General features: G+C 47.1%; 2 protein-coding genes across 2 annotated transcripts in view; one reads left to right on the top strand and one right to left on the bottom strand.

Moving 5' to 3' along the window:
- The window catches only part of CRNN (cornulin), a 41,001-nt gene extending 31,336 nt beyond the window's left edge, over positions 1 to 9,665 (bottom strand). The window contains exon 1 of the mRNA XM_085020418.1: positions 9,481 to 9,665. The gene's annotated coding sequence lies outside the window, so the exon portion shown is untranslated. The remainder of the gene's footprint in view (positions 1 to 9,480) is intronic.
- The window catches only part of CRCT1 (cysteine rich C-terminal 1), a 239,033-nt gene that overhangs the window by 192,738 nt on the left and 32,933 nt on the right, over positions 1 to 13,362 (top strand). The window lies entirely within an intron of this gene.

Genomic DNA, 13,362 nt, shown 5'->3' with positions numbered 1-13,362 from the left:
GGATAATTATTTCTATCTCCCTTGCTTTGGGGCTTGGAACGTTGATTTAAATGCAAGAATTATATAAAGTGCTTTGCCTGGTGGTTGCACGTGGGAAGTGGCGGTGGCTGACAGGCACAGGGGATACCTGAGCTTGCTCTTCAGGTTCTGACTTCTCAAAGCCTTCTCTCTTTAACCCTTCCTGAGGGAGGAAGGCTTCACCTCTCTGTACCACTGGAGGCTCCACTTGGGCCAGAAGCAGAGGGGCCCAGCTGCCTCACCCAGGAATGACAGAGCGTGGGAAATGGAGGGTCTTTATACCTCACCTGGTTTCACCCTTCACTTTACAAATGAGGGAGCTGATGAGGCCCAGAGAGGTCGCTGCTCACATGAAGCCACCTTCTTATGAAAGTGGATCAGGACCCATTCATTCGGGCTTTATAATTTATCCTTGAGGAATCCCACCTCTGATGCTGTTGGCTAGCCCTACCTGGCTTGGGGAGTTTGTCTGGGGAAGGGCAGGCTAGTTGGGGTGGCAGCGTCCTTTCCAAAGTCCACAGCGCCCCCTGCTGGCCAAGATCTGAGGGTGCTGCCTCCCGGCTGGAGGGCACCGCCTCCCAGCTCCTGGGTACTTTGAGCAGCCATTGAGATATGTTTTTAGAGATTCAGTCTTCCACTGTATCACTTAAAAGACATTTAAATAATAAAAGGCACTTTTAATTTACACTTATGATCCCCACTGCAGTGCTCTCCCGCCCTCTGTGCAGCTGGGACGCCCTCCACATCACTTGTGGCTGCCGGCAGGGCTCCCTCCATCGTTTCTTGTACTTTAGGTTTGTTGGTGATGGATTCTTTCAGCCGTTGGATGTCTTAAAAATCCCTTAATTCGTCTTCATTTTTGAAAGATTTTTTAAAAACTAGGTTTACAGTTCTAGGTTTAAAGTTATTCTTTTAGTAATTTAAAGACCTTGTTCCATTGCCTTGTGGCTTGGCTTATTTCTGACAAGAAACCTGCTGTCACTCTTCTCTTCCTTCCTCTCCAAATAATGTATTGCCACCCTCCTCTGGCTGCTTTTTTTTTCTGCTTTTTTTCTCCTCCTTCTCCAACACTGGTTTGAAGCAATTTGGTTATGATGTGCCTTGGGGTCATTCTCTTGGTGGTTCTTGTGCTTGGGGTTCATTGAGATTCTTCAGTGTACTTTTTTTTTTTTTTTAATCAAACTTGGAAAAATTTTGGCTGTTATTGCTTCAGCATTTTCCCCCTACCTCACTGCAGTCTCTGGTGGCCTCTCATTATTTGTGTGTTAGGCTGCATGAAGTTGTCCCACGGCCGACTTTACCTGCCCTTTCGTTCTTGTTTCCACAGTTCTGTTTGGGTAGCTTCTATGGCTTTGGTTTTACCTTTACCCATCCTCACATCTGCCGTATTTAATATGTCACATCCAGTTTTATTTTTTTCCTTCTCAGACTAGCTTTTTATTTCAGGAAATTTGATTTGGGTCTTTTTTTGGATTGCAGTATGCTGATATACAGTCTGGTGCATGTTCAGGTGTATAGCACGGTGATTCAGATGTTTGCACATTCCATTCCATTCTATAATGGAATATAAGCTATTGGGTGTTACAAGCTATTGGATGTAATTCCCTGTGCTATGCAGTACATCCTTGTTGCCTACCTATTTTATGTAGAGTGGTTTGTATCTGTTAATCTCATGTCTTTCCTATCCCTACTTAATCTTTCTGCTAACGTTTTGAACAGACTTACAATTATATTAACTTTTCGAGTGCCCATCCCCCTCTTCTATCATCTCTCACCATTCTGAATAGTATCAATTGATTTTTATTTTCATTTTATATCATATTTTCCTGCTTTGCATGCCTAGTCATTTTTGATGGCTGCTAGACATGACGAATTGTTGGAGGCTGTATAGACCTTTGCTTCTATAAATATTCTCGAGCTTGTTCGGGACACAGTTACTCGGAGGTAGTTTGATCCTTTTAGCTCAGTTATATTTTTCGAGCTTAATACCATTATTCTTGTCTTTTTCGGACTCAAACTCTAAAATGGTACTTCTACAGCACTTTAAAACTTCACATTGAGTGCACGTGCAGTTTCCCCATGGAAAACCCCCGCAAAGCCTCTGCTTTTGTCCCTGATGGGATGGAGCACCTTCTCCTGTGTCCCTCCCTACTTCAGGAAGCCCTGACAGACCTTCTTTTAGAACTACAGTGAGGGGTGGGGTGAGATGCTAAGAACAAATAGCTATAGTAGGGAGGAGAGGACGGGGCAGGCATTTCTGGGGCTGACTTCCAGCTGCCTTGCCCCTGCCCGACCCCGCCTCCCTTCCCTCCAGGGCCACAGACCCCTCTATTCCCGCCACAGGTCCTCTTTATTTAACCTTCAAAGCCAGATGTATTTTCTTAAGGACGGGCCCCTCTTCCTCTGGGATAGTTTGTTTTAATCAGGGCATCTTCCCCTAGCATCCTAACCAGAGATGGGCTGAAAAGCAGAGGGCTTGCAGCCCCTATCAGATGGATCAACGTCTGAGAGAAACCGCAGATGTTAATGGCAACTCTGTCCCATTTAGAACGAGAATATGAGATATTTTTATTACTTGGGATAAATATAGAAATACTGATATTGCCACACGGATCTGGTATCACCATCACTGCGCTGGCTGTGTGAAGGGGCGATCCCAGGGTCCTCCCAGGATGGGAGAAGCCCAGGGAGGCAGGACTCGGTCCCATGGGGAATTACTGAGCCCTGTTCCCAGACCCAGCCCTGTCCCATGAGGAAGCGATCGCAGGAGTAGCTGACCTGGGTTTCTTGCCTTTAAAGGCAAGGATTGCAGACTGTCTGGAGAAGGGGACTAAACCACAGTGACAAGCTGGTGTGCGGTGGGGATGCAACAGGAAACATGGGATTTGGGGGAGGGGTGGGTGGGACTCTTAGGTGGCTTTGGAGGCTTTGGTTTTGGAGATGGTGGGTGCCTGGGGTCCTGAGAGAGGGATTGTAACTTGCAGACTATCTATCATCCGCCAGGCCCGGTGTTATTTTTTTTTAACAGTCATTACTCTGTTTGTTCCTTATGGCAGCCTCTCACAGTGGGCACTATCCTTTTACTTTCTACAGTTAAGGAGGATTCTACTCAAAGAGGTTCAAATAATTATTCTGTGGGACTCACTCCAGAGTCTGGGAGGGTGAGGGGGTGTGCTGGGAGCCTGAGAGAGAGCTCATGGGACAGCCTGGCTGGGGGGAGCTGGAGCCTCTGGCTGGCCGGAGCCCCAGGTATAAGCTCTGGAGCCACCAGGAGGGGCCAAGGCTGTCCCAGCAACTGCCGCTCCAGGAGTGAGGGGTGGCCGTGGCAAGGAAAGAACCTGAAACTGTAGGACCAGGAGGGGCAAACCTAGAGTGAAAACAGAACTTGAGGGTAGAAATGTGATGGAAAAGGTAAAGAAATAAAGAGATGGATAAATAAATAAAGAGCTAGGGTCTGTAGGGAAGTTGAGAAGAGGTGAAGGTGTGAAATATTAATTCGGACCATATGAAATTGTGATTTTGTAGGTAAGAAAAAGGTGGATTAGGAGCAGTTTTATCTGTTTAATCTGATGTAAACTCCCTGAAGCTACGAGCTAAACCCTCCCCTGCACACTGCCTCCAGGAGCCCCACTTCATGTTAGCACCTGGAATGCCCGCTTATTCCCAACTACATGTTCAGAAGCCCCTGTTAAAACCCACGTATGTTACCTGGGAGGAATGAGCATTATCTAGCAGCTTTCTGGCATGACTGATTTTATCAAGCCAACTTGTCCTCTTATCAAGGACAGCAGTTCTATCCAGCGACGGAAAGAGCACTGGCATTTGGATTGGACGGAGCCTGGGCAGGGGAGCCTGTGGGCAGCAGGCTGGCTGGGCCGGGAGGGCCTGGACGGAGCACCGGGAGAGAGAGGAGCCCTAGGCCGGGGACCCAGAAGACCTTGGCTGGTTTACCTCTCCCCCAGCAGCCCTGTGCTGCTCCTGTAGCTCGGGACCCAGGAGTCCTTGGTGCTCTGGCACCCTCTGCAGGCAAAGTCCTGAACTGCACCACTGTGTCTCAGGAAAAAGGAGCTCAAGATGGAAGCGGAAGGGAAATAGATTTTTCGAATGTATGCCGGATGTCAGCAGTGGGCTGGGCACTTAGCCTCAAGCAGTGGCCATCATTATCCCTGTTTGACGGAGGTATAAGCTGAGGTTCAGAGAAACCATGTGACTTGTCCAAGATCATAACTCAGTAGCAGAGGAGCTGGGATTAAATCCAGGTTTGCCCCTCTCTGGAAGACGAAATTTGACTGTGGGCATCTCTAGAGCAAGGAACAACCTCTCTTGATTTATAAGTCCCCAGAGTATAGTGGTGGGCAATTAGTGCCAGCCTTCAAAGACACAGGGCCCCATTTAAGCCCCTACCTGTTATGCTTCTCCCCAGAGCCAGTTCGCACAGTTCGCAGCAAGTGTGAGCCCCTCTGCACAGGGGAGGAAACTCGGGCACAGGTATGTGTCTGGTTGCCCTCAACCCCTCTCTAATGAATGCTCTGGACAACTTCTTAGAAAACACTCCGCCAGAGTTCCCACTGTGGCTCAGCTGGTTACAAGCCTGACTAGTATCCGTGAGAATGAGGGTTCGATCCCTGGCCTTGCTTAGTGGGTTAAGGATCCGGTGATGACCTGAGCTGTGGTGTAGGTCGCAGACAAGTCTTGGATCTGGCGTTGCTGTGGCGGTGGAGTAGGCGGCTGTCAGTCGTAGCTCCTATTCGACCCCTAGCTTGTGAACTTCCATATGCCACAGGTGTGACCCTAAAAAAAAAAAAAAAAAATAGAGAAAAGAAAAAGAAAAGAGAAAGTAAGAAAGAGTGGTGCATGGCTTCCTGGCCTTTTCCTATAAGGGACCACCTTTCATCTGAACACCAGCTCTCCCTGTCTGACAAATGAGGAGACATGATTTTAGAGATCTATTCACCCATGCATGCAACCAGTAAGTATTTATTGAGCCTCTGCTGTGTCCCAGTCAATGTTATTGGCTCTAAGGACACAAGAACAGAACAGATAAAAGTGGGGTTGAAAAAATGGGGGGGGGTAGGCAATAAAAAATAAGCCTAATAAATAGGTAAGCTATATAAAATGTTGGAAGGTGATAACTTAAAATAGAGCTGAACTAGGACGCATGTGGTGGGCATGGGGAGTGAGTTGCAATTTAAATGGACTGGTCAGATTCGGATCTCTTTAATTAAGAAGCCTACCTTTCACCAGTGCTTGAAAGAGGTTAAGGAGTGAGCCGAGGAGATATTTTGCCTAAGAGCATTCCAGGCAGAGGAAGTCGCTAGTGCACATGCCCTGAGGATATAGGATATGCACGCAGGATACAGCTAGGAGGCCAGTGTGGCTGCAGGGGTTGGGGGGTGAGAGAGGAGGAGAGTAATGGGGACCAGACATCGCCATTTATTGAGCAACTGTCATCTAGGCTGTGGGCTCGTACCCCTAGTTTTAGGTCCAGCTTCTCCACTATTCTGAGACCCACGACTGTTCTTGGTTCTCTCTTTTTGTGACATTCAGTAGACAATCTTTTATGAAAGAGAAAGCACAGAAATTACATTCTTCTGTAAAACGAAAGCAAATACGGTGCTTCATTCACTATGGCTCTTTCTTATTTCTTCTCCTTTCTCTGGGTAGTGGGTACAGACTAGCTCAGGGTATATGCTGCAGGGTGTGTGTGTGATGGGGGTGTGCGGTGGGGTTGATCCAGGCAGGCACCTGCATTTCGCCCCTTTCTGACGGTGGGGATGGTGCACATTGGAAAGGCTGCACCCACGTGCTACGGAGAAGGGTGGGCGCCACCTGCTGGTGGTCCGTGCAAACCACCTCTTTCTTGGGTGAATCTTGCCTCCTTTTTTGCCAGGTCAACTTGGAAATGGCACAGGCAGCCGTCCTCTATGTGATTTTACCAAATTAATTCCTCCCTTTTCAGTCTTCCCAAAGCACTTTGTGTATCTGGTACCTTTATGATCGCATCATGTTAACTTCCCTTTGCCATGGCATGTGCTGGTATGTGTTAGGAACAATATTTTCTACACCTGAGATGTCATTCATCCCCTGTTAAAGGACCACAACTTCAAAAATCGTCTATTTCCAGAAACCATCGCTTAATAGCCCCCATCTCCCAGTCCCCTGTGGCCCCTGTGCTACTTCAATAGACTGTGTGGTTACTGAGTCTGTTTCCCCAGTGTATGAACCACCTGAGTAAGGGAATTAGCATCCTCTCCTCTGATTCCAGATGACAGCACAGGGCCTGGGTCATGATGCGCTCAGTAGCTGCTGAAAGGAAAAATGAATGGATAGCAACAGACTAAATAGAGAACAGACTGTGCTTTAATATGTGCAGATAGGAGTTCCCGTCGTGGCGCAGTGGTTAACGAATCCGACTAGGAACCATGAGGTTGCGGGTTCGGTCCCTGCCCTTGCTCAGTGGGTTAACGATCCGGCGTTGCCGTGAGCTGTGGTGTAGGTCGCAGACGCGGCTCGGATCCCGCGTTGCTGTGGCTCTGGCGCAGGCCGGTGGCTACAGCTCCGATTCGACCCCTAGTCTGGGAACCTCCATATGCCGCGGGAGCGGCCCAAGAAATAGCAACAACAACAACAACAAAAAAAAAAAAAAAAAAAAAAAAAAAATATGTGCAGATACGTAGAGTTCATATAAATGGAAGAAAAACGTCCTCTTTTGGTGGGACAGTTCCAAAGAGTTATTGCACTTAAAAAAAACTTTATCCTAAATATTGATGCTGGCAACTCAAGAACATCCCTTCTTAAGACTTTTAGGGGTCAAAGTTCACACAAATATTCTCAGATGTTAAGGTTATGACTTTTAAACAGAGACAGACCGCATGCATTTTAGGTATTGCTGAACTTTGCTCATCCTCTAATTTGATAAGATTCCATAGCAGGTCTTAACTGATAGCTGAAAAAAAGATTTTGTCTCAGCTCTTGTCACATCTTAGTGTGACTGTTTGGCTACATGTGTGCCTCTCAACAAATAGTTTGAGATTTCTCCTATGCTTTGATTTTCTGTCATTGCACTATGATTTGCTGAGATGGGGCCTTCTTTATATGTACGATGCTTGAAGTTTGTGGAACTTTTTGTATTTGTGTGTCTTTCATCCGATTTTGAAAATTCTTGGCCATTATTTCTCCAAGGATTGCTCAGTCCCATTCTCCCTGCTCTTTTTGGACTCCAGTGATGTGCATATTGACGTTCTGAGCATTTGTCTTATTCACTCTGCTCTGCCCCACCCCCAGCTATTTTTCCTCTATGTGCATAGATTTGTATATTTTCTTTTGGCTTTTCTTCACTTATCCTGTCTTCTTCCATTCCCAGTCTGCTATTAGATCTGTTCCATATGTTTCTAACTCCAGATGCAGTATTTTTTTTTTTTTTTTTTTTTTTTTTTTTGTCTTTTTGCCTTTTCTAGGGCCGTTCCAGTGGCATATGGAGGTTCCCAGGCTAGGGGTCTAATCTGAGCTGTAGCCACCGGCCTACACCAGAGCCACAGCAACGCAGGATCCAAGCCACGTCTGCGACCTACACCACAGCTCACGGCAACGCCGGATCTTTTAACCCACTGAGTAAGGCCAGGGATCAAACCCGCAACCTCATGGTTCCTAGTCGGATTCGTTAACCACTGCGCCACAACGGGAACTCCAGTTGCAGTATCCTTTAGAATATCCACGTGGTTTGTTTCTCATTCCAATTCTTTGTTGATGTTTTCCTCCTTTTCATCTGGTTTATTCACTTTTCCTCTATTTTCTCTAACATATTTATCAAAGTTATGTTAAAGTACTGGTATGTAAAACCCCAGTACCTGGATCATCTGCTTTGATCATCTGCTTTGGACCGCTTCTGTTCATTTTGCTTTTTCTCTTACAATGACACCACAAAGGGTAATTATGTGAGGTTAAGAATATGCTCACTAACCTTATTATGGTAAACATTTCACAATAACATCCTATCGTATGCCTTAAACTTACACAATAGTATGTCAATTATATCTCAATAAAGCTGGAAAAATCATCTTAATAAAAATCACCTTAATAATAACTTAAAGAACACGATCAATGAAACTACAGAGCTTTGCAGTCAGATATGAAACAAAAGTTGAGTAGAGAAGCATGCCTTTTCTCTGGAAGGGAAGAATGAATATTAGAAAGAGGTCAATTCTCCCCCCCCCCAAATCATACTTTTTTTGTGCAGCTCCTTCAAAAAGGAATTGAGCATTCTGGAGTTCTCCTGTGGCACAGCAGCCTAAGGATCTGGCACTGTCACTGCAGCAGCTTGGGTTGCTGCTGTGGTGAGTGTTCGATCCCTGGCCCAGGAACTTCCACATGGTGGTGTGGCAAAAAAAAAAAACTGTATCGAGCATTTTAGTATTTGATTTAATATAGATGTTGAATTATGTGAATCGAATTTTAATATTTTTAAAAAGAATAATGGAGGGGTAATAATAATAACCCCTGACTGGATAGTTTGGAAGGGATGGAGCGGTAAAACGGAACATGCGCCGTCTCTGCACAGCTCTTCTCAGAGCCTGATGCTCTGACGTCCTGCTTCCTGCCCTGAGACATCAATCAAGACCATGGTCCTTGATCCATCTCCAGGCGGCAGCTGGAGGAGACGTGAGGAGGCAGAAGTAACCCCAACTCTTCCTCAGGTGAGCATGCCAGACACCCCGCTGCGGTTCCGGGGACCCCCAACCTTCCTGCCTGGTCAGTTTTCTACCTGGACTTGGTCCTGGGAAAAGGAAGGGCTCAGAAAGTTGCTCTTTTTTAAGGCAGAAGCCCCTGAAACAGATTCAGGGGTCCACCTCCCGTCTAGCCTCCTCCATCCACAGAATCCCTAAGTCTCCAGCTTGGTGAGCTCGTTTTTTTTTAACTCTTTTTTTTGGGGGGGGGATGGGGGATTGGTTAGAGGGTTGTTCCGTTTTGTTTGCTGACATGTAAATACTAAGGACAAGGGAAAACACAAACAAACCTCTAGCCAACTCAAGAAACACCAAAGCTGTAAAAACAAAGAAAGATGTACTTTATTATATAAAGACTGAAAATGTTTCTAAAACAAAAGATATTGTAAGTAAGGTCAATAAAATCTGATCGATTATATATTTTAGTCAAGACAGATCAAGTTTTTGAAAAGTGAAAAGAAAAATTTAAAGTAATAAAATAAATTTTGTAGGAATAACCAATAAACACAGTTTTAAAATCTCAAAACTACTGCCACTCAGGGACTTAAAAATGACTAAGGAGACGGATAAAAACAGTGATAAGCATAAAAGAAAATGACTCAATGCAGGGAGTGATTTAGAAAAGAAGAGAGGACAGTGGCATAGGCCAGGCAGACAAAAGCGGGAGCCCCTTCCCCCCACCCCCAGCTGGAGCCACAGGCAGGGGAGACTGCAGGGGGGCATTTTGGGGGTCACTTACGTGGACTTTTTGAGGGTGCACTTGGGAGGGTAAGGGCCTGGCACTGCTGCTGGTTTTGCTAGCAGGTCATCTTGGCACAAGTTCAGTCCACCTAAAAGCTAATAATGAAACTCTTTATATACTTACACCAAGGTCATTATAGAAACCAGTCCCCGAGTCCTTGTGTGGGAAAAGCCTTGTCCTTTAGCCTCCCAGTCCTCCCCTCAGGCTCAAAAGGCTGACTCCGGAGTTAATGATTAAAAAATATTGACACAGGAAGTTCCCCTCATAACTCAGTGGTTAATGAATTCCACTAGGAACCATGAGGTTGCGGGTTTGATCCCTGGCCTCACTCAGTGGGTTAAGGATCTGGCGTTGCTGTGAGCTGTGGTGTAGGTCGCAGACACGGCTGGGATTCCACGTGGCTGTGGCTGTGGTGCAGGCCGGCAGCTACAGCTCTGATTAGACCCCTAGCCTGGGAATCTCCGCATGCCGCAGGTGCGGCCCTAGAAAAGACAAAATGACCAAAAAAAAAAAAAAAAAAAAAAGTGGATACAGCTGAAAACTGGTTAAAACAGTCACCACGATGTTTTGTCCTGCCTTGGCCCACTGACTTTAACTGGCTTTTCACAAAGGATTTCTTCCTTGCTTAATTGCTTTATTTACTAGTGTTTACTTTTTAGAATTATATTGCCCCTAGCATTTCCTTTTGTAATTGAAACACCCTCTAACACCCTTTCCCGGGAAGCAATCATCTTTCCAGCGAAAAGATCAAGGACCGATAACCCGAAGACAACCAGAAACCGTTACTGGACCGACTGGCTCTGGACTTGACAACCCCGAAATGATCTATGAGGGAGAATAACACAGACCCCTTAGTCAATAACCCTGTCTTCCAAGCTAAACCTATAAACCCCCTTGCTAGTCCCTCTCCAGGGGACACAGTTCTGAGGGATTAGCCTGCTGGGACCTCCTTTGCCCGGCAAAGCAATAAAGCTGTTCTTTCTGCTTCGCCCAACACTCTGTCTCTGAGACTTAATTCTCTTTTAAAATCAATATATATACATGGAGTTCCCATCGTGGTGCAGAGAAAACGAATCTGAGTAGGAACCATGAGGTTGCGCGTTCGATCCCTGGCCTCGCTCAGTGGGTTAAGGATTTGGCATTGCCGCAAGCTGTGGTGTAGGTTGCAGACGCAGCTCGGATCCCGAGTTGCCGTGGCTGTGGTGTAGGCTGGCAGCAACAGCTCTGATTCGACCCCTAGCTTGGGAACCTCCATATGCTGCGGGTGCGGCCCTAAAAAGACCAAAACAAACAAACAAACAAACAAACAAAATCAATATCTATGTGGAAGAGGAATGACCTTTAGATCATAGTTGCCTCTGTGACCTGAAGAAGCTACATCTCTCCTGCAAGTACAGGAAATTGGATTAAATAATCAGTAGGAGGCGCTGCTTCTTCTCCTCCCAGAGGGGAGCCAGGATCGGTCTGTTCATGCTGACTACAGAAGGAGTCCCACCCCTGACATTGCTGTTCCCTGGGTGCAAACCTGAGCTCCCGACTAGACGTCCAGGACCACTAGGAGTGCTCGGGCTGTGTCTAGCCGCTAGCACTCCAGAAGGAGACCTGGTTTGAAACATTCTCAACCCCATGGTGTAAATATTTCTAACTTGGCGCCTGTCCGCCTCCCCACATGGAAACCCTGGGCACAGTGAGAGAGATGGGCCCTGTTGGCTCCCCTGGACCATCTGGGCAAATCCGGGACACAGACGCAGAGATCAAGGCACAGCCAGTCTGGCTCCTGCTCCGTGTGGCACAAACACACACACCCTTTCCTCCGCCTCCTCCTTCCCCTCTGTCCTCTCTCTGCCCCTGGCCATCCCCCTGCTGCCCTCCTCTTCTTTCTCCCCTGTCCTGCTCATTTCCCGCTCACCCTGGTCACAGACGGGAGCAGGGAGTGGTCCCTGGCGAGTCAGAGTGGATGAGAGACTGGAGCCTGGGGGTCTTTTACTGGCCCCCCCGCTTGGCTGCTGGAAGCACAGGAGGTGGCTCCTGCCCAACCAGGCACGTGCTGGGTCGTACCTGATGTCTTTGGAAGTTAGGTTCCTGTCTGGTCAGGGAAAGAATTCAGAAATGAGATGGAAAATTGAGAAAGAAAATTGAGGATTTACTTTGGTGAGAATTACACCTCTGAAGGAGAGGTGGGCAGACAGGCGAGCAGCTGCCCTGCATTTTTTTGGCACATCGATTATCCTGGGCATTTGGTTGTATGGGCAGGATATTCACTGGGAAGGCAGAGTTTGGCAGCCGTATTCCTTAATTTTCAAACTTGCTTCACCTTTCTGAAGGGAGAGGGGTTTTTTCCTTAATTAGTTTTATCAGAAGTGTCATGGCCTTGGTGTACGTGGGTCCTTCTTATCTGCATAGCTAATTTTATTATAATGAGGTTACATTCAGACACTGGATATCTGAGCTCTTTCCACCTTTCTTTGTCTGCCCCCAGGGCACTGATCACCTCAAAAGTTGTGGTTTCCCATCAGTCTGGAGGTTTCTGCTTTTCTTTATCCACCCATGGACCCTGCTGTTTGCATGGTGTCTGGTTTCCTGCCATCTGGCCCCAGGCCCCCCTGCTCTGCTCCTGTAGAACTGTCTGCCTGCTGTAACACTGACACTCCCCTGCCTCCTTGTGCCTGCCTCCCGGGAGGTCTTGGGAGCTCCCGGGACCACCCTGGGTCTGATATTGGGCCTAGAGGGGCTTCACCAGCCCCAGCCCTCCCTGGAGAGTGGACCTGCCATCCCCGGGACCAGTGCCTGCAGAGGCTCTTCTCTGCAGCTCCTTCGAGCGTGTCCTCTTGATGCCGGAAAGATGATATCAGAATCGGGGTTCTTGTTCACTCAGTCGAAGAATGAACTCTGCGAACACCCAGGCAGCAAGCAAGCAAAGTCTTTATGAAAGGAAAGCAAATAGCTCCCAGGGCTGCTGGGAGGGAGGAGAAGAGCCCCTTTCTTTATTGTCCTATAGGGATTTTTATCTCTTAAAGATGAGGGTTGGGTACAAACGTGGGGTCCAGAGAGTTGTGGTTTTCTCCTATTGGCCTTGCTCAATGACCTATATTAGTCCTTGTCTAATAGGGGTTTTAGGGTTGGAAATGTCCCCTAAGTTTTATGGGGTTTTTTGGTCCGTTTCTTTCCTTAGGTTGAGTCACCATTCCTCTCCTTCCTTTTCTTTCAGTTGAGGAGTGGGCTAGAGATTCGAATTACCTACAGTAAACAAACGCTGTGGGGAATGCGCATTTCCTATAATAAAACAAGGCCTGTGGCGGTGTTTCTCTCTGGAGCCTTTAAGCCACAAATATTAATCAATATCCATATCAAAGAAATGCATCTGAGCCCTTGTTCCCACACTGACTCCCTGAGTTAATATTCTGTCTCGCTCTGAGGGAACCTGAATTCTGAGCCATAGCTTTTCCTGGTCCTTGTGAGATGTTCTATTCTGGCTTCTCCCACCCTGAGAAGTTGCTCTCCCACATGATGCTGTGGGTGCAGCCAGTCTGACAGGGATGGAGGAGGATATTATACAGGTCATTATGGAAGCCCCAATAAGGGACCAGAGACAGCGAGAGAAACCTAAGGAACTTTGGGAGATCGCTGTTAGTTAACGATTGCTCAAAAGAGCCATCAGAAAGAGGCAGGATTGCTTGACAAGTGGAGGCAAGAGATATGCCTCAGGTCATTGGGTGGGGAATGGGGTGAGGCCTAGGTTCAGGTTCAGACCAAGGGCAGGTGTTTAAGGACCACCCTTCTGCTGATTTGAATAAGCACCTTGACAGCAGTCGTAGTTTTCCCTTATAGGGTCAAATACTCTCTGACCAGATACTAGGGAGGAGCTACTACTGAAGGAGG

This window comes from Sus scrofa, chromosome 4, assembly GCF_054392235.1.
Source record: "Sus scrofa isolate SSC_HxYL_T2T_F1_AM1 chromosome 4, Sscrofa_HxYL_maternal_Yorkshire_Landrace_v2.0, whole genome shotgun sequence".
Taxonomy (NCBI): domain Eukaryota; kingdom Metazoa; phylum Chordata; class Mammalia; order Artiodactyla; family Suidae; genus Sus; species Sus scrofa.
This window is presented reverse-complemented; position numbering and strand designations above follow the sequence as displayed.